Source organism: Chelonoidis abingdonii, chromosome 6, assembly GCF_003597395.2.
Source record: "Chelonoidis abingdonii isolate Lonesome George chromosome 6, CheloAbing_2.0, whole genome shotgun sequence".
In the NCBI taxonomy this organism is placed as follows: Eukaryota; Metazoa; Chordata; order Testudines; family Testudinidae; genus Chelonoidis; species Chelonoidis abingdonii.
Genome location: NC_133774.1, coordinates 112,406,969 through 112,432,410, shown reverse-complemented (window position 1 = coordinate 112,432,410; position 25,442 = coordinate 112,406,969). Strand labels below are relative to the sequence as shown.

At 40.3% G+C, this 25,442-nt stretch overlaps 1 protein-coding gene across 34 annotated transcripts in view; it reads right to left on the bottom strand.

The window, feature by feature from the left end:
* The window catches only part of PTPRD (protein tyrosine phosphatase receptor type D), a 1,348,190-nt gene extending 1,327,740 nt beyond the window's left edge, over positions 1-20,450 (bottom strand). For all 34 annotated transcript variants that reach the window (XM_075067326.1, XM_075067339.1, XM_075067332.1 and 31 more), the window contains exon 1: positions 20,377-20,450. The gene's annotated coding sequence lies outside the window, so the exon portion shown is untranslated. The remainder of the gene's footprint in view (positions 1-20,376) is intronic.
* Positions 20,451-25,442: the final 4,992 nt, after the last annotated feature.

Below are 25,442 nucleotides of genomic sequence, written 5' to 3'. Positions count from 1 at the left end.
ACATTCATACAATGTGAAAACATGCTTTGATTAGAACTGGGGGTGAAACCCCCCCACCATAATCTTCATAAAATGGATTTTTGAAACATATGAAATCAAAACTAAGACTAGTCCAAGCCACTGAAGTCCCATTTTAGAGTCTACAGTAAAAAACAAAACAAAAAAAAACAACCAAAATAACATCCCAAATAACAGTAAGAACACCTTACATAATAGTTCAAAAATACTATACTCTAAAATGCCGAAAGATAAGATAATTATGCTTCCTCTTTAAAACACCCCAGGGTAGTATTCTTATTACATGAATTTCATAAAGAGTTCAAGTTTCAGATAAGATCATTTGTTGCCCTCCCCCTCCCCGCACCCCCCCCCCCAAAATGTTAAGGAAGCATATGTGCTAAGGTGATGATAGAGTAGGTATGCATGTTGTATGTGAACGTTTATGTATATACATTTCAAGCACTCTAGTTGGTTTGGATGCTATATTGTATGAAAACAAACTCTCCATAAAAGTAGATTAAAAATAAATGTTGCCAGAAACTCAATTAATACCACATTACAGGAAACAAGATAGATTTGGTTCTTTCAGTTTGCTTGTTTTGGAAGAGGAGACTGGCTGATCAATGGCAGTGTTTCAAGCTGTTTGCTTTGATTTCAAATCCTGAAGGCAGGAGATCACATCACCGTAAAGGCATATAATTGCAAAGGATTGCTCGGTTGAGTTGAATACAGTTAACTTGCTTTCAATTTTCTTGTCCTTGAGAGTGAAAGTAGTCACCTGTTGCATGTAATAAAAGTGATAGTGAACTTTGTTCTTCCCAGTTTACCTGACTGGAATTATTTTACATAGGATAAAAAGAAGTATTTATTTTAGCAAAAATATACCTTTGAAATGAACATAGAATGATCACTCACATTAAGCAAGAAATGAAAGGATGAGAGGCACACACATGTTCAAAATACAGTCATATAAACAAATAATTATCATTTAATGGTACTGCAAATCCAGAGCTCCCTATAGTTTCACAGAAAATCCCTTAGCACCATCAGTGATGTTTCACAACACTCAGTTGCCGGCAAATATTGGACATAAAATTGTCTTATTTTCTAAAGGTCCTATAATCTCCATGTAGCCTACAGATGAGGGGAGTCAAGGAGTAGAAATACCAAAGCACATAACACTAGGGGGATTTGGGAGCACAGCCTGCACCACATTCTCCTTTTTCTCATTCAGAAGCGCATCCAGGAAAAAAAAATGTTTTGTGAGATATGGTGAGGGGATGGTTGATCCATGGAGCAACTCTAGTTATGCAACAGCCACAAAATCACAGAAATGTGGGACTGGAAGGGACCCTGGGAGGTTATCAACTCCAGCTCCCTGCACTGAGACAAGACCAAGTAAATCTAGACCATTCCTGATAGGTGTTTGGCCAACCTGCTCTTAAAGCCTCCAATGATGGTAATTCCATAGCCTCCCTTGAAGCCTATTCCAGAGGTTAATTTATCTTTCCCTATTTTGGTTTGCATTCCTTCCCTCTGGTTGTAAATATTAAATGTGTTGTGTATCTGGTCACCATTAACCTTTATAGTGAAGACTGAAGCAAAACAGGCATTAAACAGATCAGACTTCTGAATGTCATCTTCCTTCCCGGGGGTCATGGCCTTGTCACATTTACTAGCTCTAAGGGCAAGCAACAGGGGGAAGAGGATGGAAAGGAGTGGAGGCAGGGTCTTGGGAGGAAGAGGTGGCATGAAGTTGAGAGCTCGAGGAGAAGGGGCAGTGTGAGGATGGGGCCTCGGGGAGAAGGGGTGGTGCAGGGGGCAGGTCCTCAGGGGAAAGTGACAGTGTAGGCATGGGGCCTTGGTGGGAAGGGATGAAGCCATGTTTCGGGCACCAGTGGCCCCCTCAATTTTAGGGAAATTCTGCCCCTCCTAACTCCATCATCCTTCTCTTGATCCTAATGTATTTAAAGAACTTCTTCCAATTGCCTTTTATATCCCTTGCTGCATATAATTTTGTGCCTTAAGCTTTCTGTTTTCATCCTTATGTACTTGTGCTGTTCTTTTGTATCCCTCCTTAGCAATTATCCAAACACAATTCTCGTAGGACTTTTTTTTGATTTTCAAGTCATTAAGCAGCTCCTGATGAAGTCATATTGGTGTCTTACTATTTTTTGTATCTTTCCTTCACATAGTGATAGTTTGCAGTTATGCCTTTAATATTGTCTCCTTGAAAAACTGCTAGCTGTCTTGAATGCCTTCATCCCTTAGATTTTCTTCCCATGGGATCTTATCTATCAGTTCTCTGAGCTTGTTAAAGGTGGCTTTTTTGAAATCCATTGTCCTTATTCTGCTGTCCCCCTCCTTCCTTTCCTGAGAATCATTAAATCTATCATTTCATGATCACTTTCACCCAAATTGCCTTCCACCCTCAGATTGCAACTAATTTCTTCATTGGTCAGAATCAAGTCTAAAATGTCTGTCTCCATAGTTACCTCCTGCACTTTCTGAAACAAAAAGGTGTCCTCATTACTTTCCAAGAACTTACTGGAAATTTTGTGGTTTTTGTATTACTTTTCCAACAGATGCCTGAGTAGTTTTGTGTTTTGGATATTTCTGTTACTTGTGCTAGAAATGCCTCATCCACCTCCTCTTCCTATCATGACATCACTCCTATTCCCCGCTCCCCCTTTTATCTTTACCAAGAGACTTTCAACTGGTCTGCCTCTCATCTCCTTCTGGACCTCAGAACAAGTGTATATATTCTTGATGTATAATACAACCACTCCCCTCTTTTTTCCCTGACTGTCCTTTCTGAACAAGCTATACCAATATTCCAGTCATGAAATTTATCTTCCCAAGCCTTTGTGAAGCCAATTAAGTCATAATTTAGCTCACATACAGGGGTGGCTCCAGGCCCCAGTATTCCAAGCGCGTGCTTGGGGCGGCATGCCGCGGGAGGCGTTCTGCCACTCGCTGGGAGGGTAGCAGGCAGGGCTCTGGTGGACCTCCTGCAGGTGTGCCTGCAGGAGGTCAACCAGAGCCGCGGGACCAGTGACCAGCAGAGCGCCCCCCGTGGCATGCCGCCATGCTTGGGGCGGCGAAATGTCTAGAGCCGCTCCTGCTCATATACTAATACTTCCAGTTCTTCCTGTTTATTTTCCAGTGCTCCTTACATGTGTATATAGACATCTAAGATATTGAGCAGATTTCCCCCACTGATTTCCATCTTGTTGCTCTGATGCCCCTGCGGCCCTCCCACCTCAACCTCTACCCTCTCTTAAAGTAACCTTTCTATGCTTACCTGTGGGCTTTTGTCATCTGCCCCATTTGAAAGCCCTCCTTCCTAGGTTGGTGAGCAGAGGTGGATTAAGCTTTTGTGGGGCCATGGGCCAGAGCATGTGGGGGACCCTCCCCTCCTCTTCTGCCTGCAGTCCACCTCCCTCCTGTGCTCCTTCTGGGGAAATGGGGTCAAGGCACAGTGGCTTGTCCCACTCCCTGGCAAGAGAGCTGGATGGAGCAGGGAAGGCCTCCGCACGCAAACCTTGCTCCCCAGCCAGATCACTGGGTGAGCAGGTGGGCAGCACAGATTAGGGCACCGGGGTGACCATTTCTCTGGGGTCCCCAATTGGCGAGGGCCACTGGGCATGGACCCCATTGACCCAGTGGCTAATTCGCCATCGTTGGTGAATCAGTGAGCAAAGACACCATTCCCCTTCTTGGTCAGCTGGACCTCTTCTCTACTTAAGTATCATCCTTCCCAGAACAGCAGCCTATTATCAAAGAAGCCAAAGCCCTCCCCTCAAAACCATCTATGCAGTTATGCATGCATTTCCAGGATGCATGTGACTCTGCCTGGACCCTTACCCTCAGTTGGGAGGATGGATGAGAATACAACTTAGAATCACAGATTATTAGGGTTGGAAGGGACCTAAGGAGATCAACCTAGTCCAATCTGCTCAAAGCAGGACCAATCCTCAAATCCCTAAATGGCCCCCTCAGGAACTGAACTCACAACCCTGGGTTTAGTAGGCCAATGCTCAAACCACTGAGCTATCCCTCCCGCCTTGTACATTTGACTCTTTCACCCTTGCTTCAGAGACCTGTAGTACTGCTGATCTGCTCAGGATCATGTCTGGCAGTATCATTAGTGTCCATATGGATGAACAGTATGGGGTCAGAGGGATGGATCAGACTTGGCAACCATTCCATAATATCCTGGATGTTAACTCCAGGAGGGTAGCACACATCCCAGGATATCATTTCAGGTTGGCAAATGATGCCCCCATCGCATTCAGAAGAGAGTTCCTGACCACCAACAACCCATGCCTCTTCCTCTTGGGTGCAATTGTTATGTGCTTCCCAGCCTTAGGGGCAGATGCCTCTTCCTCCGCAGCACACCAGTTCTTGATTGCAACAAATGGGGGATTCGGGTGCGAGGTAGAGCTCTGTCTACAGCCCAAGGTGGCCAGCAGCCAGTCTCCCCCCACAGAGGAGGCAATTCTTCTTCCGCTGTTGATGCTGCTGTAGTCATCTGTAATGGGCTTGCATTCTCCATCTCAGGTGTTTCCCTCTCTCCCTTCCCAACCTGCAGCAAGAGCTGGTTATCTTAATCATGTCTTCTTCCTCATATGGCTGATGTAGATGTTGAGCAAAAACTATGATTTTACATTTAGGTGGTTAAGTCAGATCACTGAGAGAGGAGTAGCAGCATGTATCACTATGGTGCCTCCTTCATATTTGTGAACAGGGCACTGAGTCATTATATGTTCCATGGTCTGTTCTGAGTGATCACAGTCACTCACTGAAGATTTTTTAATTTTCCATATGTGCATCAAGTATCTGCCATGGTTTCTGCTGATGCGGTTTAGGGTTGTCCATAAGTTTTCCAGAAGACTAAAGCCAGGCAACCTCTCCATTGGGTCTTTCACAAAGTGTTTGTTTGTGACTTCTTGTGAACGTGATTCGGCTTTCTAAGCTTCATCAGGGTTGAAGTTGCATTGTCGAAGTTTAAGCATGTGGGTTCAAAAAGGCTATCACAACTTCAAATGGTGGTGAGGGATGTTATTGTTGGATTGGGAGATATTTGTTTTCCTCTATTCTGGACTTCCCGGAGGGTTGCTATATTGCAGCAAATGGATGGGGGCGGAGTGGGGTGTTGACAGTTCCAGTGACTCACCACATTGTAATGTTCAGTTGGACATCAACAAGTCGAGCCGGGCTACTTCTGGTCCACACCAGTGCACAGTACTCTTCTATGTAGTAAACAAGGGCCATTGCTGATGTACGTAGCTCTGATACTGACGCTCCCTAGCTTGTGCTGATTTCTGTATCAGGTTGACTCTTGTCTTCATCCTGGTGGCTACTGTCTTCAGATGGTTGTGGAAGATTAGCGTGTGGTCCAGCTTCACTTTGAGATAGGTCAGAATGGGATAACGTTGCACAGTGTTGCTGCAAAAGATCATTTTCAGGGAGCACTTAGCCTGCCTGTTAACAAGATGAAATGCAGTGACTGTTGTTTTGTGAGAGTTTGGCTTGAGCCTCCATTTCTTGAAACACCTCCATGGTGTTTAGGTCCCCATTAAAGGTGGGCTCAATGTCACTGAAGGTGGCTGCTTGCATTGCCAGAGCAAGGTTATCGATATGCAAATCTGCCTGGAGATACTGAAGAGCATCGGAGTGAGTATTGAGCCTTGTGTCAGTCCACGGTTGAGGAACCACAGTGAGCTGATTTTGTAGCGCAAATGGACATGTTTCTGGACCAAGCCTATTTCTCAGCATCGTCCATAGTAGGCATAGCATTTTGAGACAGAGGATGATCCTTGCAAGCTGATGATAAGTCTACAAAGACTGCACTGGAATCCCACTTGTTCTTTAGGGATCACTGACTCAACAAGATAACTGATTCTCTGTAGTTGAGGCTATAATCTCACAAGGGTTAAGACATAACCACTGCAAGTGTAATAATCCCTATTGGAAAGAAGAGTTGCATTCTCTGGATCAGCCATGCCACTTCTTTAGAAAAGCAGTCTGCTAGTATTGTGAGGGTAAACCAGGAGTAGGATGACCTATCTGCATTCAGTTCTGTTTGGCAAAAACTTTTAAGGTAAAATAGAATGAAACAAATGACATCCTTCATTAGAAGCAACTAAATAATAAAACAAATAGGTACAGATATAAAAGACAGACAAATCAAAATTAAGTTTTTTCCTATTGCCACCACTGTGTAAAGTTAAGTAAATCATTGATTCTGACAGATACAATTAATTTATATTTTGGCAATCTCAGTTAAGCCAGACAAGTTAAAAATTCCAATACTTTCTTTGGAGTATAATGTATTTCTTTGTGGTTGTTTAGAACTATTCCCATCTTGTATAGATTCTGAGATGTCAGAATTCAGTTAAGAATTTTCAATTTCCAAAGTGTTTGAGAGAGGCTCATTAGCAAGGTATTCCAAGGGTATTCCAAGGAACAGTGCCCTTTCCTTTGTATTCCTCTGCATCTTGTGGTTTGTTTTTGAAAATGTACACTTCAGCAATAATCTCTTTGTAATGCAAGTTTATGGCACAGATAACTTTATCAGAATGAAGTCTCTAGATTATTTTAGAATTTAGAAATACTCAGCTCCACTTAACAGGTATAACATCTGCCTGAACTGTATCCAACTCTCATTGTCTTACTTTCAGACAATTCAAGCCTTCCATTCCCCCCCCCAGCATTCCAAACATTTATAACATGTCATAAATATTATCTGAAGCTATGAAAACAGACAGGTGTATTTCCACAGAGAATATAAAGGTATTCAGCTTAGAGTTTCTGTTATTAAACAATTTCCCTTTTACAACTGAATATACTTATTTGAAGCTGACAGTATAACATACAGTTACATAATATAATACATTCATAAATAAAACTGCTGGAAACTCTTAAAACATCACAATTTTATTTTCAATCTCCAACTCCAATGCTTAATAGATCCTTTCATTACATGATCTCAAAGGGTTTCACAAACACTAAGGGACCAATTTTTCTACTGTTACTTGTATTGGCTTCATTGGGAGTACTTGTGGACTATATTAAGTAGCCAAAATAAAGATTGCTGAACAGAGGAACCAATGCCCTTGGGAGACAAAAGGGGCTCTTCCATTGACCTCAATGTGCTTTGGAGCAGTCTCAGAGAGATTAGGGGCATGTCTACACCCATAACTTGTATTAGTTTAACTAAAATCACTTTTAAATTCAAATTACTTCCAATGACAAACTCCCAGGTGGACGCTCTTAAATCAATTTAACCTGGCTTATAGAAGAGTTCTCATGCAGGACGTAACACCAGTTTAGCTAAATCAATTTTCAAAACACATCTTTAGTTAAACCAGTGCGAGAGAGAGAGTGTGAGAGAGATCTAAGTGACTCACTTAGACCCACACCAGAACTAAGGGGTGCAAATTCGCAGTCCTGGACAACATCAGAACTATTGTGTGTGATTATGTTTCTCTCACGTAAATTAATTACAAGATAAAGAACAACTCACAGCTAGACATTTAAATTTGGGAAAAAAACAGCAACTCAGTTAAAAATTAGAGATTAGCAGAAGGGAAGAAACATCAACTTTCTTCACCCCAATGTGAATGTGTTTCCAACTTTGCATGAGAAGAAGAACCAGTAGCTTTAAGAGCAAGCAACTTGATAAGTAAAAACTTACTTGCAACAACAAATACATTCAGATACTAGAAGAATGCTCAGAAATTAATAGGAAAAACTCACACTGAACTGAGCTCTGACATACTGTTAAGAGCCTAACAGAGCAGCAAGTGGGAGAGGACACTATCTTAAGTAAATAGGAAGCAACATCAAATACAGCTACTCCGGATAAAAGCTAAAGCTGTAAAAACATTCCTTTATTTGCCTGAAGTCAGGCTGGAATGTTGCTCTACTTTATTTTATTTGTGGAGTTCAAGTGCAGCCTCTAGTTTGCTCTATGTTCGGAACTTAAAATTCTCTAGCAGATATCCAATCAGAAAGTAGGGAAAGAATACATTTTTAAAAGATAGGATAAATACATAATGAAAGGAACAACAGACTTTTATGTTCCACTACTCCACCCTTTGTACCTCAAAGAACTGGCCAGCAGTAAGTCAAACAATGAATGTTCCACGTGCCCTCAGAAGAGATTTGTGTGTATCCACCCTTCCTTTTCAGTAGACTTCAACAATAAATACTTCACTGTTTGTTTTAATAGGCATTTTTTATCACTAGTAGAAATTGAGCCCCAATTATTTACTGTAAGCTAGTTTTGGTCACAGTGATAGTGCAAACAATGTACCTGCTCTGGAATAATCATATAACAGATAATTTAATAAGAATACAAAAGCCAGGAAGACACTGAGTATTTTGACAAAGTAATTGCTTTTTAATAGTATTTCATGTAAACAAAAAATTCCCCAAATCATCAAAATTCATCAGAAATTGCTGGGTAAGGAAATCAAAACATTCTCCCTGTCTGCAGCTCTTTCAGACATGGGATGTGACAAAAAGTAAAAATATGGCAAGGTAGAATACAACAGTGATATGGTATTACCTGCGTAGGGATACTCAGTGAAGCTGCTGAGGCACTACCATGCCAATACTGTATCTGATGTGATGGTCTAGCTTTCAATGTTGTTTGGTACCCGAAGGCTGTTCTAACTTTCAGCAGCCTCTCTCGGGTTCTCTGTGGGCTGCACAGTTGCTCACCATGTCTTGTGAGTGGGATTGTATGTGGCCACTTCCATTAGATTACACTGCTCTTACATCTAGAGAAGTCTTTCCTGGCCAATTGCAGCTCCTATACAAACTCTATACACTGCTGCAATTGCCACTGGTATTGGAGCATGGACTCAAATTGTCCCCGGAGTGTTTAAAGTGTAGCCTACAGCTGTGACATTTTAGCAGGACCCAGGCCCATTTCCCTTAACAGGCAGCTGCCCTCGCACACTAAGTAATTGAAAACGTAATTCAGTTAGGTGGATTAGAAAATTATGGAAGTTACCATGAATTCACACTACTTCATTCTTAAGGCAAGGCTATTTCAGTTGTTAAATATAGATCTGCATAGCAACATTCAGCCTCTAGTTAACATTTCTGGAGTTGAACTATAGCTCCCTAGAAAGAGAGATTTATAATGCACATGCTGCCTGAACCCTAACTCTCACTATGCTGCAAATGTGGACATTTTTAGCAAGAGTCATTTTGTGGGGGACAGGCTGAGCTTTATGCTTTAGAATGCCCACAAACAATCAGAGCACTTTGTACCTTATAATTTACTTTTATGGGTTTCAGTGTCAAATGGATTTTACAGACTTAATGGCTTGCGAAATTATTATGGGAAACAATAATTCAGAGCTGACCTTTTCTCAGCTACCTATAATTTGATTGGTTTAGCTAGCAAAACCTTTAATTGAATTTGTCAGCAACAAAGATATATGTGCTAAGAGCTGCTGACTTACATTTTATAATTATTATTACTTTAGATAAATATGTAAACAGTCAAGAAACAGTGGAAGCAGAACAGTCATCTCTAGTAACAGAAACTCGACACGTCCATGCAGAAGTCATTCTCAGTCATATTAGTTATTGTTTTGTCAGAAAGACACAAACTGATTGAACTTAACACACTATTGTCATTTAGTAACCAAGTGGTAGGAAAAGTGAATATCTTTCCTCTTATATACCATATATTGTGGAATAGTGAACAAATCATTATTATTTCACTTTCTAGAGCTCCATGACCAAGTGGATTTCTCATAAGCAATTTCTTGCACCTGCTCAGAGCTCCAGTTCAATCTATTTGGTTCCACATGGATGAAGAGGTCTCCTCTATGTGCAACACATTGCAGGATCAGGGAATTAACTGTGGAATTTACTTGACTCCAAAGCGCACAATGTAAATTGTGGTCCTGTGTTGTTGCTCATCATCCTTTTCTTACACATTCCAGATGAAGCAGACCAAACAGCAACAATGATGATGAAGATACATGGAACAATTAAAATCACTTCTGAACAAGCTCAATTTTCATCTATTAAGTAATTTAGTAAAACTAATCACAGATTTGTTCCCCCTAGAGAGCATCATAAATTTCTCTCTTTCCTCTTACCAAGAGACAGAGCAGATACAGGGGCTCCTATCTAGATAATAACTTCATATAGTAGCCTCTAGACTCTGAGCCATGCAATAACTTGTAAGGTGCTTTGGGATCATTCAAGATAGGTACAATATTTATACAAGGTATTATTATTGATATTTAGCTGTTCCGTTTCTTTTAGAATAAATATTGAAACTCTGCCTGGCTTGTTAAGACAGAAAGCAATACAGCTCAAAAAGGTCTATCATTTAATTAGGTTACAGGTATGAACACACACGAGGGAAGAAAATTATCAGCAGGAGACTGAACAATTGATCTCATAAAAATTCCAGACAGAACAGGAAACCTTCAACAAATATAAAAACAAGCGTGATCAGAAAAATATTAGCCATCAGAAAACATAGGTTGAAAGGAAATTATCAATTTGAGAATAAAATTCCTATCTGAAAACATCATACCCATTGATTTTGCAGTAAGGAACATAATATAAATTATTAAAAGAAAGATTTAAATTATCCATTTTTTTGTTTTCTTTGTGCATTTGTGTCCAGGTAGTTTTATTGTTTTGTTGACTGTCAATTGCATTTCCAATCTCTTACACTAATATGAACGGTGGCTGTGTGCACAGAGAAGCCCCATATGCCATGCCCTGGAAAGGTAGGTGGTATTGAGCTGCTACAGTGGCTCTACAGCTTCTGGGGATTTCCCCCTATTCAGGGGAAATCCCAAGAGGATGAGTGCTGGATCTATCCTCTCCAGCTCCTTTGTGCTGCCAGAGAGAGGCATAGTAACTGAACTGAACATTTACTGACATTTCCATTTTAATTTACTATTAATATTTTTCACATTTATGCATATACCTTGATTTTCACTTCATCTTTCCAGAATTATTCAAACGATATTTTTTCTGAGATATGACATGCTGCCATATTAAATGGAGGTAAAGACATAGTTTACTGTGTGAAAGGGCATGTGTCATGGTTTACATTTTAAATAAAATAGGCACAGCAGAAATATATAACATTTTATAGTGGATTGACTTGAATCATCATCATCACTGCCTTGGGTTTACTGATCAATATTCTAACTCTCTCTCTTCTTACTTCCAGTTTTCATCCACCCCAGATAAAGAATTTGAAAACTGTTACACAGTGACTGGATTAATAATGAATACTGTATATCTCAGTTGTTTCATAGAGCTACAGTGGAATAAATACCTTACATCAGATCTGATTCTTCATTCTTTAACTTCCACTTAAAAATTTCCATTAACTTGAATGGAAGTGGTGCCTGAGTAAGAACTGCAGTTCCCTGGATCCTCCTCCTTCCCTTCTTTAAAGAGGGGCACTACATTAGCCTTTTTCCAGTCATCCAGGACCTTCCCTGAGCGCCATGAGTTTTCAAAGATAATGGCCAATGGCTCTGCAATCACATCCCCCAACTCCTTTGCACCCTCAGATGCAGTGCATCTAGACCCATGGATTTGCGCTTGGCCAGCTTTTCTAAATAGTCCTGATCCAATTCTTTCTCCACAGAGGGCTGGTCACCTCCTCTCCATGCTGTGCTGCCCAATGCAGTAGTCTCGGAGCTGACTTTGTTCGTGAAGAGAGAGGCAAAAAAAGCATTGAGTACATTAGCTTTTTCCACATCCTCTGTCACTAGGTTGCCTCCCTCATTCAGTAAGGGGCTCACACTTTCCTTGACTTTCTTCTTGTTGCTAACATACCTGAAGAAACCCTTCTTGTTACTCTTAACATCTCTTGAGAGTTGCAACTCCAAGTGTGATTTGGCCTTCCTGATCTCACTCCTGCAGGACTGAGCAATATTTCTATACTCCTCCCTGGTCATTTGTCCAATCTTCCACTTCTTGTAAGCTTCTTTTTTGTGTTTAAGAACAGTAAGGATTTCACTGTTAAGCCAAGCTGGTCACCTGCCATATTTACTATTCTTTCTACACATCGGGATGGGTTTGTTCCTGCAACCTCAATAAGGATTCTTTAAAATACAGCTCTCCTGGACTCCTTTGCCCCTTATGTTATTCTCCCAGGGGATCCTGCCCATCAGTTCCCTGAGGGAGTCAAAGTATGCTTTTCTGAAGTCCAGCTTCTATGATGAGCTGCATGCCATTCTAGGGGGTGCCTCTACAACTAACCCACCCCTGTGCATGGACTCCATCAACAGACTCTCACACAACAGGGATGCGGATTTTGGGGAGGAGGAAGATGAGGAGGAGGAGGAGGTTGAAGATAGCACACACCAAACAAGTGGAGAAACCATTTTCCCCGACAACCAGGAACTGTTTATCACCCTAGAGTCAGTACCCTCCCAATACACCCAAGGTGGGCTCCCGAACTTTGAAGGAGGAGAAGAGACCTCTGTGAGTGTACCTTTGTAAACATAATACGTGGTTTAAAAGCAAGCGTGTTTAATGATTAATTTTCCCTGAAGACTTGGGATGCAGGATAATGTGCGTAGTGTTTACAGTGCTCATAATGCAGGACAATGTGCTGCGGTGATCTGAGCAGGCTCCATGCTTGCCATGGTATAGCATCTGCGCAGAAAAAAGGCGCAAAACAATTGTCTCCCGTTGCTCTCACGGAGGTAGGGGTGACTGATGACATGGCTTACAGGGTTGGCTTACAGGGAATTAAAATCAACAAAGCGGATGGGTTTTCATCAAGGAGAAACACACACAACTGTCACACCAAAGCCTGGCCAGTCATGAAACTGGTTTTCAAAGCCTCTGTGATGCACAGCATGCCTTGCTGTGTTCTTCTAATCGCAAACAACCGAGTCAGCAAACAGAACCAGAGAGCTTTTAAATGTCCAAAGGCACATTCTACCACCATTCTGCACTTGCTCACCCTATAGTTGAACTGCTCCTTACTACTGTCCAGGCTTCATGAGCCATGAGAGCAAGGGATAGGCTGGGGAAGGTCTGATTGCGTGGTGATGCTGGCTGGGAGAGCAGCCTGAGACAAAAGCCTCCAGCTCGCATGATATTCCGGGCAAGACTGAATCTCCATTAGATGAAACTTAAAGAAGAGAATGATCTGGAGTCACTCCCACTTCTGTCCAGGCGCCCCCGACCAACCTCACTGAGGTTGGCCAGGAGCACCCATGTCTGCCCAGGAGTCCCTGACCGACAGACCTCACTAAGGTCAGCCAGGAGCACTCACAAGACGATGATGGTTAACAGTCGTACTGCACTGCCTGCCGCCGACAAGACAAGACAAGACAAGGCAAGGCAAGGCAAGGCAATGCTGCTGTGTAGCAATGCAGTACCGTGTCTGCCAGCAGTACCCAGGAGACGTATGGTGACAGTGAGCTGAGTGGGCTCCATGCTTGCCATGGTATGCCGTCTGCACGGGTAATGCAGGAAAAAAGGTGAGAAACAATTGTTTGCCATTGCTTTCATGGAGGGAGGGTGGATGGGAGGGGGAGCCTGATGACATGTACCCAGAACCACCCACGACAATGTTTTTACCCCATCAGGCATTGGGAGCTCAACCTAGAATTCCAGTGGGTGGTGGAGACTACGGATAACTACCCACAGTGCAATGCTCCTAAAGTCGACACTAGCCTTGGTACCGTGGACGCACTCCACCGACTTAATGCGCTTAGTGGGGACACACACAATTGACTATATCGAATCCATTTCTAAAAAATCGACTTCTATTAAATCGACCTAATTTCATAGTCTAGACATACCCTCAGATGTGGTAATTTCTACCTCCATGTCCTCATTTGCCCCCTTGCCACTCTACCAAACTCTTAATTAACCTTATTAAAATGGAGGCAAAGTATTTTTTAGGTGTTGGACCATGCCTAGATGATCTTTAATCTCCACCTCATCCTCAGTGTTTAGCGGTTCCACTTCTTCTTTCCTGGTTTTCTTTTTATTTATACAGCTATATAACCTTTTACTATTGGGTTTAATTCCCTTTGCAAGGTCCAACTCTACATGGCTTTTGGCAGTTTTCATTTTATCCCTACCATAAATGCATAACAGCAGGATCTGCATGGACACTTAGTGTGTAGCAGATTTTACACACTACCTTGTCACTAACTAAATGTTCACATTGCCCTGTATGTCACATAGCCAGTAACAATGTTTGGGTACAATTCTGTCAACTTTACTTTCTTGTATGGTAGCCAAGAAAACTTGCAATTTTTAATTATTGAGATAGAGATAACAGACATTTTTGATTACTGTGTTTCAAAAATGCCTGAGTTTGGTCTACCAAGATTTCCTTGCTTGATTTGGGTGTTTATCCACATGATGTCAGGTCTCCAAAAAAGCTAAATTACCTAAAACCCCTCCAGTTTTGGAAGTGAAAACATATTTCATTAGCAATATTTCTGTGCTATAGCAAACTCTTATGTAGTTCCATTAAAACTAATTTCTTAATCACTACGGCTTCAAGAGAGTGACTGCCTGAGTTAAGCCATTCTAACATTCTTCTAAGGATATTTTTAGGAACAGCAGAGATTCAATATGAGTTTTTTCTCCTTCTTAAAATTTTAGCTTGATTAGATAATAGGGTTGTAGTGAATTTAGTGTTGACAAAAGGTTCTAAACTGACAAACCCTAGAGACTGAAGTTCTCTGTCTAACCAAAAAGCAAATATCAGTTCAGACTTCCACAAGCTGCTCCACCATCTCTGAACCAAAGGGATCATAATTAGGTATGAGGTGCAGTTTGCCCCTGGCCAATTTGATTTTGACCTTTCTGCTGAGCCTGAAAGAAGGTGCAAACTAGTATGAGAAGTTGTGCTGGCTTCATCATATGGTCACTTGTTTATCGCATTTGGACTCAGTCCACCAGCAGATTTCATATAGACCATCAAATAATTGTCAGACTTAAATAATTTTCAATCTCAAACAACCTGCCCTGGATTCAAACTAATGACACAGCAGTTACAGCCACCAAATCTTATTTCCATCACTAAAAGACATCCAGCTGACAATTAGTGTTAACATTTTTTACATTTTTATTTTATATTCATTCAGAATATGAACACAGTATATTAAAAAGTTTGATAGTGAAGCTATTTTTCTTGTTCTGTTTTTTTCTTTTTCTTTCTATGATCAGAAGAAGCACAATATTGTGGCGTCTTTCCCTTCCCACTCCATTAATTCTGCCTTTTTTCATCAGCCTCAAATACAGCAGTCATCTTTCAATAACAACACTGAACATAATGTAAGAATGGCCACACTGAGTTAGATCAAAGGTCCATCCAGCCCAGAATCCTGTCTACCGACAGTGGCCAATGCCAGGTGCCCCGGAGGGAGTGAACCTAACTGGTAATGATCAAGTGTTCTCTCTCCTGCCATCCATCTCTACCCTCTAACAAACAGAGGCTAAGGACACCATTCCTTACCCATCCTGGCTAATAGCGATTAATGGACTTAACCTCCATGAATGTATCTATTTCTCTTTTAAACACTGTTACAGTCCTAGCCTTCACAACCTCCTCAGGCAAGGAGTTCCACAGGTTGACTGTGCGCTGTGTGAAGAAGAACATCCTTTTATTTGTTTTAAACCTGCTGCCCATTTATTTCATTTGGCGGCCCCTAGTTCTTATATTATGGCAACAAGTAAATAACTTTTCCTTATTCACTTTCTCCACACCACTTATGATTTTAAAGACCTCTATCATATCCCTCCTTAGGCTCCTCTTTTCCAAGCTGAAAAGTCTTAGCCTCTTTAATCTCTGCTCATATGGGACCCATTCCAAACCCATAATCATTTTAGTTGCCCTTTTCTTGGAACTTCTCTAATGCCAGTAATATTTTTTTGACATGAGGAGACCAATCTGTACACCAGTATTCAAGATGTGGCGTACTATGGATTTATATAACGGCAATAAGATATTCTCCGTCTTATTCGCTATCCCTTTTTAATGATTCCTAATATCCTCTTTGCTTTTTTTGACTGTTGCCACACACTGCATGGACATCTTCAGAGAACTATCCGCAGATGACTCAAAGGTATCTCTCCTGATTAGTTGTCTAATAGCTCGCATCATATTGAATGTTAGTTGGGGTTATTTTTTCCATAGTGCATTATTTACATTTATCCAATATAAATTTCATTTGCCATTTTGTTGCTCAATCACTTAGTTTTGTGAGATCTTTTTGAAGTTCTTTACAGTCTGCTTTGTTCTTAACTACCTTAAGTTTGGTATGTCTTCAAACTTTGCCACTTCACTGTTTACCCTTTCTCCAGATCATTTATGAATAAGTTGAACAGGCTTAGTCTAGGATGACCTTTGGGGACAACACTAGTTACCCCTCTCCATTCTGAAAATTTACCATTTATTCCTACCCTTTGTTCCCTGTCTTTTAACCAGTTCTCAATTCATGAAAGGATCTTCCCTCTTATCCCATCACAACTTAATTTACGTAAGAGCCTTTGGTGAGTGACCTTGTCAAAGGCTTTCTGGAAATCTAAGTACACTATGTCCACTGGATCCACCCAAAGTTCCTTCAGTAGGTGTAACTTAAGAACGTGTCACTGATAGCTATGCAGAAATTTCTCCATTCATAAAAATCTAAGGATGAAGTCTTGGCCCCACTGAAGTTAAAGCAAAATTTACTCTGAAAGCATGTTTACATAAGCACTTACTGTGTGGCAAAGGGAGGGTGTAAATCTACAGCACTACAGGATTGTGTGCACTAAGTGCCATGTAAATCCTGCTGATGTACACTACAAATTTCCTAATGCACTTGGACATTGTACTTTTTCAGACTTCAGTATGTCAATGTGCCTTAGGCACCTTTTAGCGCATAGAAGGAATGTCCACAAGGACACAACGTAGAGCATGCTGGAGTGTGCTGCACAGTAAGTGCTCATGTAGACAAGCCCTTTTTGTTACTCTGCTAACGAACAGAGAGGTTGGAACCCCAAATACATCTCCATGACTGAAAAGGCCCTTCCAGGCTAACAAAGATACATTACTTTTTAACTTTCATTCAGAGTCATCTGTTGTCCTTCTGATTTTGATACTGTACAGCAGAAGATGAATCCTGATTATATTTCTAAAAGATTTTCAGTTAGGTTAAATTAGCTGATTAATAAAGTTTTCATAAATTGGAGAAATGTTTCACTCCTAGAATCATCCTCTTTAGTACTTAACTTGTCAAGCTAAAATTTGGTGAAATATGTGACACCTGATACAACACTGAAACCATCTCCAGAAGAAACTGTGTGAAAGTTTAGAATGATTTAGCATGACATATAACGTACAGCATGTAATAGGCAATATCTAGTTAGGTTTAGGCTAAAAAAAAAAAGAATCTAAGCACATAATTTATCCATATTAAACTGCTTCTCCCTTCTCCCTTATGCTTTTAAACTCAAGGATTGCTCCAAAGAAATTTATTTTTGAATGTTTAGGACACATGATTAGAGGCATTTTTTCATAATCCCATAGGCTAAATTTGAGTAATAAGATCTTCAACATGCAGAGGAAACTATTACTCAGAGCAGAGCACAAACACAGGGATCAGATTTCTTTTTTATATGAAATATAAGTATGCATATTTATCTCATTTATTTACTTAATTTCCTTTAAAAGCACTGGCTAAGTACTGCAATAGAGAAGGTTTTTTTGAAAAACTAGAGCTGTATATAATTCTGCTTAAGGGTACACATTTGGTTCTAGGATTATTTGTCTTGGACAAAACATATTACTGAATGGAACCGCTGAGTGTACATGTACACTCAGAGCAGCACAAAACGACTGGATAATTTTATTACTTTTAATAATATTTGCAATTATGCTAGCTAAAATAATTCTGAGGGTGATCAAATCACATGATTTAGGGCACAAATTAAGCTATTATTCACCTGCAAGAATCAGGAAGAAATTGTTCCTTCAGGCACAGTTTGCACAACTGACTGCATTGTTCTCGTCTTCCTCTAAAATATCAGACACTGAGTGGAGTAGCTGATATTGTTAGTCAAAGGTATGGTAGGTGACAGGATAGTTCAAAGGGTCACTCTTCACATAACACTGAAGGCCCAGAAAGCTGCCTGCTGAAACCAGGAGTGGGCTCTGAAACGTGTAGTACTTTTATAAATGAAAGAATATATTTGCTTAAAAGTTCTCCTTGCATTACTGTGAAGAACTGACCAGGGCTGAAAGTAGGATAACACATGCAGGGTCGGCTCCAGGCCCCAGCGCGCCAAGCATGTGCTTGGCGCGGCACACTGCAGGGGCGTGCTCTGCTGGTTGCCGGGAGGGCAGCGGGCGGCTCCGGTGGACCTCCCGCAGGCGTGCCTGTGGAGGGTCTGCTGGTCCCACGGCTCCGGTGGAGCATCCGCACGCACGCCTGTGGGAGGTCCACTGGAGCCGCAGGACCAGGGAGCGGCAAAGCGCCCCCCGCAGCGTGCCGCCGTGCTTGATACAGCGAAATTGCTAGAGCCGGCCCTGACCACATGAGAGTGGCCAGTGGTATTACCTATACCACTAACATATATGTTTATTGATCAAGTATATTCAAGTAAATAATGAAAGTAACAAGCCATTCCATAGTATTTTGTGAGCATGATCCCACAAGCTTTACTGCATCAAACTCTCACTTAGTTCATTTAGTGCTTCTTGCATGGAGGATTTTGCATGAATGGGACCTCTATTTCACAGGTGCTTTGCTAGATTTAGCTCATTAATCTTTGCAAAACACATTTGAAGTAGCATACAACAGACTACCATACAACTTCAATTGTATGAATATCATGGGGAACACTTAATGAGCTCAAAGGAACATCTTCAAAGTGTTGGGCAGGACATAATCTTGTTCGAAGCAAGAAAGTTTGGATAAATGAGGGTATATTATATTAGCATCCTGATTTTACAGATGGAATAACTGAGGCCCAGAAAAGTTAAATGATTTAGTAACTTGTCATGGTTAGCATTCATGAATTCCTGGACTCCGGTGCTACTATGACTTCCACTTAATTGCAAAAAGAACAGTCAATATGTATTTTCTCATTAGGCTGAATGAAGGGGATTCTGAAGCACAGAGCAGTTAAATTACTTGCCTGAGGTCATACAGTGAATCAATAGCAGAGAAAGGAATTGAAACCAAGGCTCCCGATGCACCCACTCACCAGGCAGTGATCTATCCATTGGACCACAGCATTTCTCAAAATTGTTCTGAGAGTTTAGGAATATGTGAATACCACTCTTATTCTCCTAGCTGAAGGTCAAATTCATCAAAAAGATTATTAAAACATAGAATTTCTTTTCTGAAAAAAAGTTCCTTAGACAATGACTTTATTATCGGGAGGAAGGGATTTGCCAAATCCCCTGTGGAACGTCAGTACTTCCTCCTAACTTAACTCCCTTTCTCATCTCAGCTGTGTAGAAACCATCTGTCAGCCAAGCATTGATTGAACAAGATGTAGGTACTTCTCCTGTAACCAGCGAGATCGCTGTTCAGCAGAGCTGGTTAAAAAAAGAGGTTGGGGAAAGGAAATACTGGACATTCTTGGCAAAGCGTTTTGTTAAAATTTTGAAATAAATAATAATAATACATTGCAACAAGCTCTTCTGCTGAGCAATGCAAGCATATCCCTGAAACTTCTGGAACTGAGAATGCTGAGTCCACAACACTGCAGAGGATTATTTCATAGATTCCAAAGCCAGAAGGGACCATTGCGCTCATCTATTCTGACCTCCTGTATAACACAGGCCGTAAGAACTTTCCCAAAAATAATTCTAGAGCAGATCTTTTAGAAAAAACATACCATCTTGATTTTAAAATTGTCAGTGATTAAGAACCCACCAAGACCCTTGGTAATTGTTTTAATTACCCTCATTGTCAAAAATTTATGCTTTATTTCCCGTTTGACTCTGTCCAGCTGCAACTTCAAGCCACTGCATCTTGTTATACCTTCCTCTGCTTGATTGAAGAGCCCAGTGTTTGTTCCCTATCTAGATATTTGTTCTCCACGCTCCTCCTTAATCTTCTCTTTGTTAAACTACATAGGTTGAGCTCTTTGAGTCTATCACCATGAGGCAGGTTTTCTAATCCTTTAATCAATCTCATGGCTCCTCTCTGAACCCTCTTCCATTTTGAAACATCCTTCTTGAATTGTGGGCATCAAAACTAGACACAGACCAGCAACTGTCACACAAGTGTCAAATATACAGTTAAAATAAGCTCTCTACTCCTATTTTAAAAGCCATATCACAAAATGACAGTTCATTTGAATAAGGTAATAAGCAAATCGATACAAACTTACCAATTCACCACAATATGCTCCCAAGGCAATCACTGACCGGAGGATTAAAAGTGTAAGACACCTCAAGTTTTCCCTGTAAAATATATTTTAAAAAAGGTTGGTTTGTTTTTTTTAAAACATTTTTACATTCATAACAGCAAATCCTGATTCCATGAAAAAGACAAAAATAGTAAAAGTGGTACATTGTAGGTGGACAGCATCTACAAATTAACACTGCTGCATAACAGCATAATAAAGTGGAATTCATACAATATTTATTTATGCAAAAGAGTATAGTACATAAAGTATCAAATAAATGTCAGATATACTAAATGATATGATTCATAAGACATTCTCTGATGAAAACACTCATGCTACATGAATTGTGTAATTAACTACAACACTTGTTTATAATCTCCTTCCCGACATGCTGTTTCACTAAAAACGAATGTTGTTTCAATGGACTGTTTGTTTTTTTTAATTAAAAACAAAACAAAAAACAAAACATAAACCCTGATATCAGAACCAGAGGTAAATTGTTAGCTTGTTAAACGCTCATGAGTCATTACCAACGCCCATAGTTCTTACACAGACATGAGGTTAATCAGCCTGGTAAATTATCTTAATGGTTTGTGAAAACAGGATTGTAGCCTTGCTACTAATAAAGCTAACATCGGTCAGCCCCATTTACCCAAATCCAATGTCAACCACTACCCTACCGTGATGCATTTTATCTCAGTTATTTAACCCTTTCCACATTGATGGAAAAAACAGTGCTTTAGCAGGATGCTCAAGCTACATACGAGTCTAATCCTGCATTCTCTGCACATGCCAAACTCATTAAAGTCGACTAGAACTTGGGATACACTGTCAGTGTAGAATCTGGTTCTCCAGTATATATCTGAAAATACAAGTACAAAAAAGGTGCATTTAAAAAGCACCTTTAATTTTCTTTGGGAATATCTTTATAGTTTATTTCAAGATTAATTTAATTATCTTCTAGTTCCATTTCACACAGCATATTGCATATTATTCATAGCTTGGAAAAAATAATTCTTTTTTATCACTCAAAGATATTGCTTTAAAATCTTCTTCTTAGTCTCTTTCTCTTTCTCCCAGTTCCTTCCATTTACAACCTCTTCCATCTGTTTTTGTGGCATAAATTGCTCTGATGACCCTTCTGGCAAACATTCATTCCGTATGTCAGCTGCCAGCCAATGCTAAATTATTTTAACTATTTATGTGTGTCCTTGAGAATGAGGATTTATCATAAGTTCTCCTTTTCTCCTAAAATGGGTAACCGCTGAAAAAGAACTATTTTTCTGTTTACAATTTTACAAAGTTAGAAAATTTCAACTTAATCTTCCATTTCTTTGCAGTTCATGACCCCTAAATGTGTGCTTTAAGAAATAAACAGTAATCTACAATAGTTTGTTGAATTCAATATCTTCCATAATGTAAATCCTCTAGCATTTACCAATTTCTATTAAGCTATATCTTTTCTTTAAATTAAAGTATAATTATTTTCCTAAATGGAAAAAGGCTTGTTACAAATCTTATTGACTTGCATTTTCCATTGCATTTACGGTTTTTTTCCTCTTCCCGGTGCCTACCTAAAGTTTAAGCCTGCTTGCTGAAAAATGCCAACAAACTGCAAGCAACTGACAGGTGAGGTTGCAATATCATGTTCTATCAGATGATAATTATGAATATCAATATCTGACATTTTTAGGTGAAAATTTCAGAGAATGATACTAACATGAAATGATAATGCCCGGAAAGTGAACTTTTGGCTTTGGATGTAAAAGACTGGATACTCTTCTGGAAACTCTTACAGTTCTGTTTTTACCACATTATAGCAGAACACAGAACCACCCTCTAACATATTTATAATTGGTAGACTTTCTCAAATGGTTACTTTTCTGTTTTTGTTTTTTGGCATTGGACTATTCATACAAAACTGTCATTAAATGAGCCACTTTCTAAACTTATGAGGACCAATTCTTGGTTCCACAGAAACAGTTGCAGTGAAGTCAATGGGAATTGCACCTTTGTCACTGAACCAGAATTTGGCCCACAGAGTTTACCTCTACTCAAAAAATTATTTAATACTCAAGGTGAAATCGTGCCCTCATACGAAAAACACAAGTCATTGCACAGGAAAAAAATCTCTGTAAGGATCCCACTATGAGTTTTGGACTGGATGGTCACTACGAAATGAAGAACTTCATATGTAGCATCAAAGTAGGCTTATATTAACATAATTGTCTCAGAGAAGCAACCCCCTTTTGCAAGCACCACTGTATGTTTTGAAAGTTATCTCAGCAAGTGATGCTGTAAGGAGAAAAAATAAACAGAGTCTACAAAATGAACTGAGACTAAGGGCAAAGGTCTCTTGTGAGATCTGCACAATACTACCCAGCTTTGTTTCCCCCTCCCATCCCCAGTGATGTGTAAATTTTCCACTGATATTAATGGGAGATGCACATGACAGAAGCTGAATACCACTTAACTTGACTATGCTTGAAATGAGGATGTTGCCATTAATGTTTTCACAGCCATCCCACAGAGGCATTTAGGAGGCTATTAAAGTTACTATAGTAAAAACCCTATTTCAAGACTATATTGATGGGTTTAAATTAACAGTCATGATACGTAGACATGAGGTGTAAATGAGGCACCCAGTGAAGTCATTGTATACCACCACTGTGGAAGCACTGGGACAATGTAAGAGTATATGGAACTAGGAAGATTGCTAGAGGGTGAAAGAAGGATCCAAATCTGGGCTTGAGGTACCTCATTCCCAGGTTTTGGTTTGTTTTATTCTGAGCAAGCCTCAATCAACAAGAATCAAGACTATCTGGCCTATTAGTAGCTTTTTTATTATACATACTAGGGTAATGCCTAGAGGTCCCAATCAGAGACTGTGCCCCATTCTGCAAGGCACTGCCTACACATATGACAGAAATGTAGCTCCTTCCTCACAGAGCTTACAGTCTAAAAATAAAATGACAGGCAACAGGTGGATACAATGTAGGTGTAGCCATGCCGGTCCTGGGATATCATAGAGACCAGGTGGATGAGGGAATATCTATTGGGCCAACTTCTGCTGGTGAGAGAGACAAGCTTTTGAGCCACACAGAGCTATTCCTCAGGCCAAAAGCTTCTCTCTCTCACCAGCAGAAGTTGATCCAATAAAAGATATCACCCTCACTCACCTGGTTTCTCTAACAGGTGTGTACAGCAGACAGGAGAAGCACAAGTTAACAGTGAGACAGTATGCCATGCACTAGGGACTGACAATGAGATTTTTTGCTATAAGCTGCGAACGTATCAGTTGAAAACAACAGGAGGAGAAGAACCTGGCTGTATTGCTTGATCGCAAGATGACTATGTGAAAACATCTAATTCAATGCTATGATGTGTCAAGTGAGGTATTTCCAGTAGAGATAGGGAAGTGTTATTACCATTATACAAGGCACTGATGTGACCTCATCTGGAATACTGTGTGCAGTTCTGGTCTCCTATGCTTAAGAAAGATGAATTCATGGAGCAAGTGCAGAGAAGGACTATTGGGATGATCAGAGGAATGGAGAACCTACCTTATGAGAGGAGACTAAAGGAGCTTGCCTTGTTTATCCTAGCCAAATGAAGGCTGAAGGGAGATATGATTGCCTTCTATAAATACATCAGAGAGATAAATATCAGGGAGGAGAGGAGTTACTTAAGTTAAGGGCCAATGTTGATACAAGCACACATGGATATAAACTGGACATCAAGAATTTTAGGCTTGAAATTAGACGATTTCTAACCATCAGAGGACTGAAGTTCTGGAACAGCCTTCCAAGGGGAGCAGTGGAGCCAAAATCCAAAATGTCTTCAAGTCTGAGCTTGATAAATTCATGGAGGGTATGATGAGATTGCCTGCAAAGGCATGTAGTCCATCTGCACCTGCTAGTAGCAAAAGTCCCCAATGGCAAGAGATGGGGCACTAGATGGAGAGGGCAATGAGTTAATATGGAGAATTTGTTCCCAGGTGGCTGGCTGGTGGTCTTGCTCAGGGTCCAACTGATCATCATACTTAGGGTTTGGAAGGAATTTTCCACCAGGTCAGATTGGCAGAGACTCTGGAGTGTTTTCACCTTCTTCTGCATAGGTTATCTGCAGGTTTAAACTAGAGTTAATGGTGCATTCTGTAACTTGAAGTGTTTGAACACGATTTGAGAACTTCAGTAACTCAGCCAGAGGTTAAGGGGACTAATAGAGGAGCGAGTGGGTGAGGTTCTGTGGCCTGCCATACCCAGAGGGACTGATTAGATGATCATTATTGTCTCTTTTGGCCTTAAAGTTTACAAGTCCATGAGGAGCATGGGTAATATTTTCAGTTATGGACCAAAGTAAATAATTGTAATAATAATTTTGTCAAAAAAGTTTTATCTAGTCAAATTAACAAATAACCAACCCCTCCAAGAATATATAAAAAAACACAACAAGTACATATACCCCTAGTTTCATTTAACTTGCATTTTTATTTGGTTCTATAATATTAGGTAGGCATAACACATTCAAATAAGCTAATTAATAACTAACGGTTGTTTTTTTTTTAAATAAGAATAATATGTAATGATCCCTCTTCCTCCATTTGGCATTCGAGAATCCTGAATCATCATTTGGGTGACTGTTACTAAGGTACTGCATGAAGAAGGTATATAATTCTTATTTCTATGCTGTTTTCTAACAGACAGGCTGCATATTTTTACCCCTGACAACCTTGCCATTTTGAATTCCCAGTGCCTTCTAGGTCTGAAATAAGTATAATGGAAAGCCATATAAAACTGACAGCCATTAAACTCACTCCATTCCCCTTTTCACACTGCATATATGCCACACATAAGCAGCATTAGACATTTCAGACACAGAAGCTCATTTATTAAGTTCCATAACAAGAGCCAGGATTTACTGGAGTTGTCATTAATGTATGCATGCTGTCAACTGGTCTCCCCACTGCCCATTTGGATCACATCCACGCTGACACCTGAGACACCCAAACCGTAGCCTATTGACATAGCCTGAGTGCTGCCTATCTT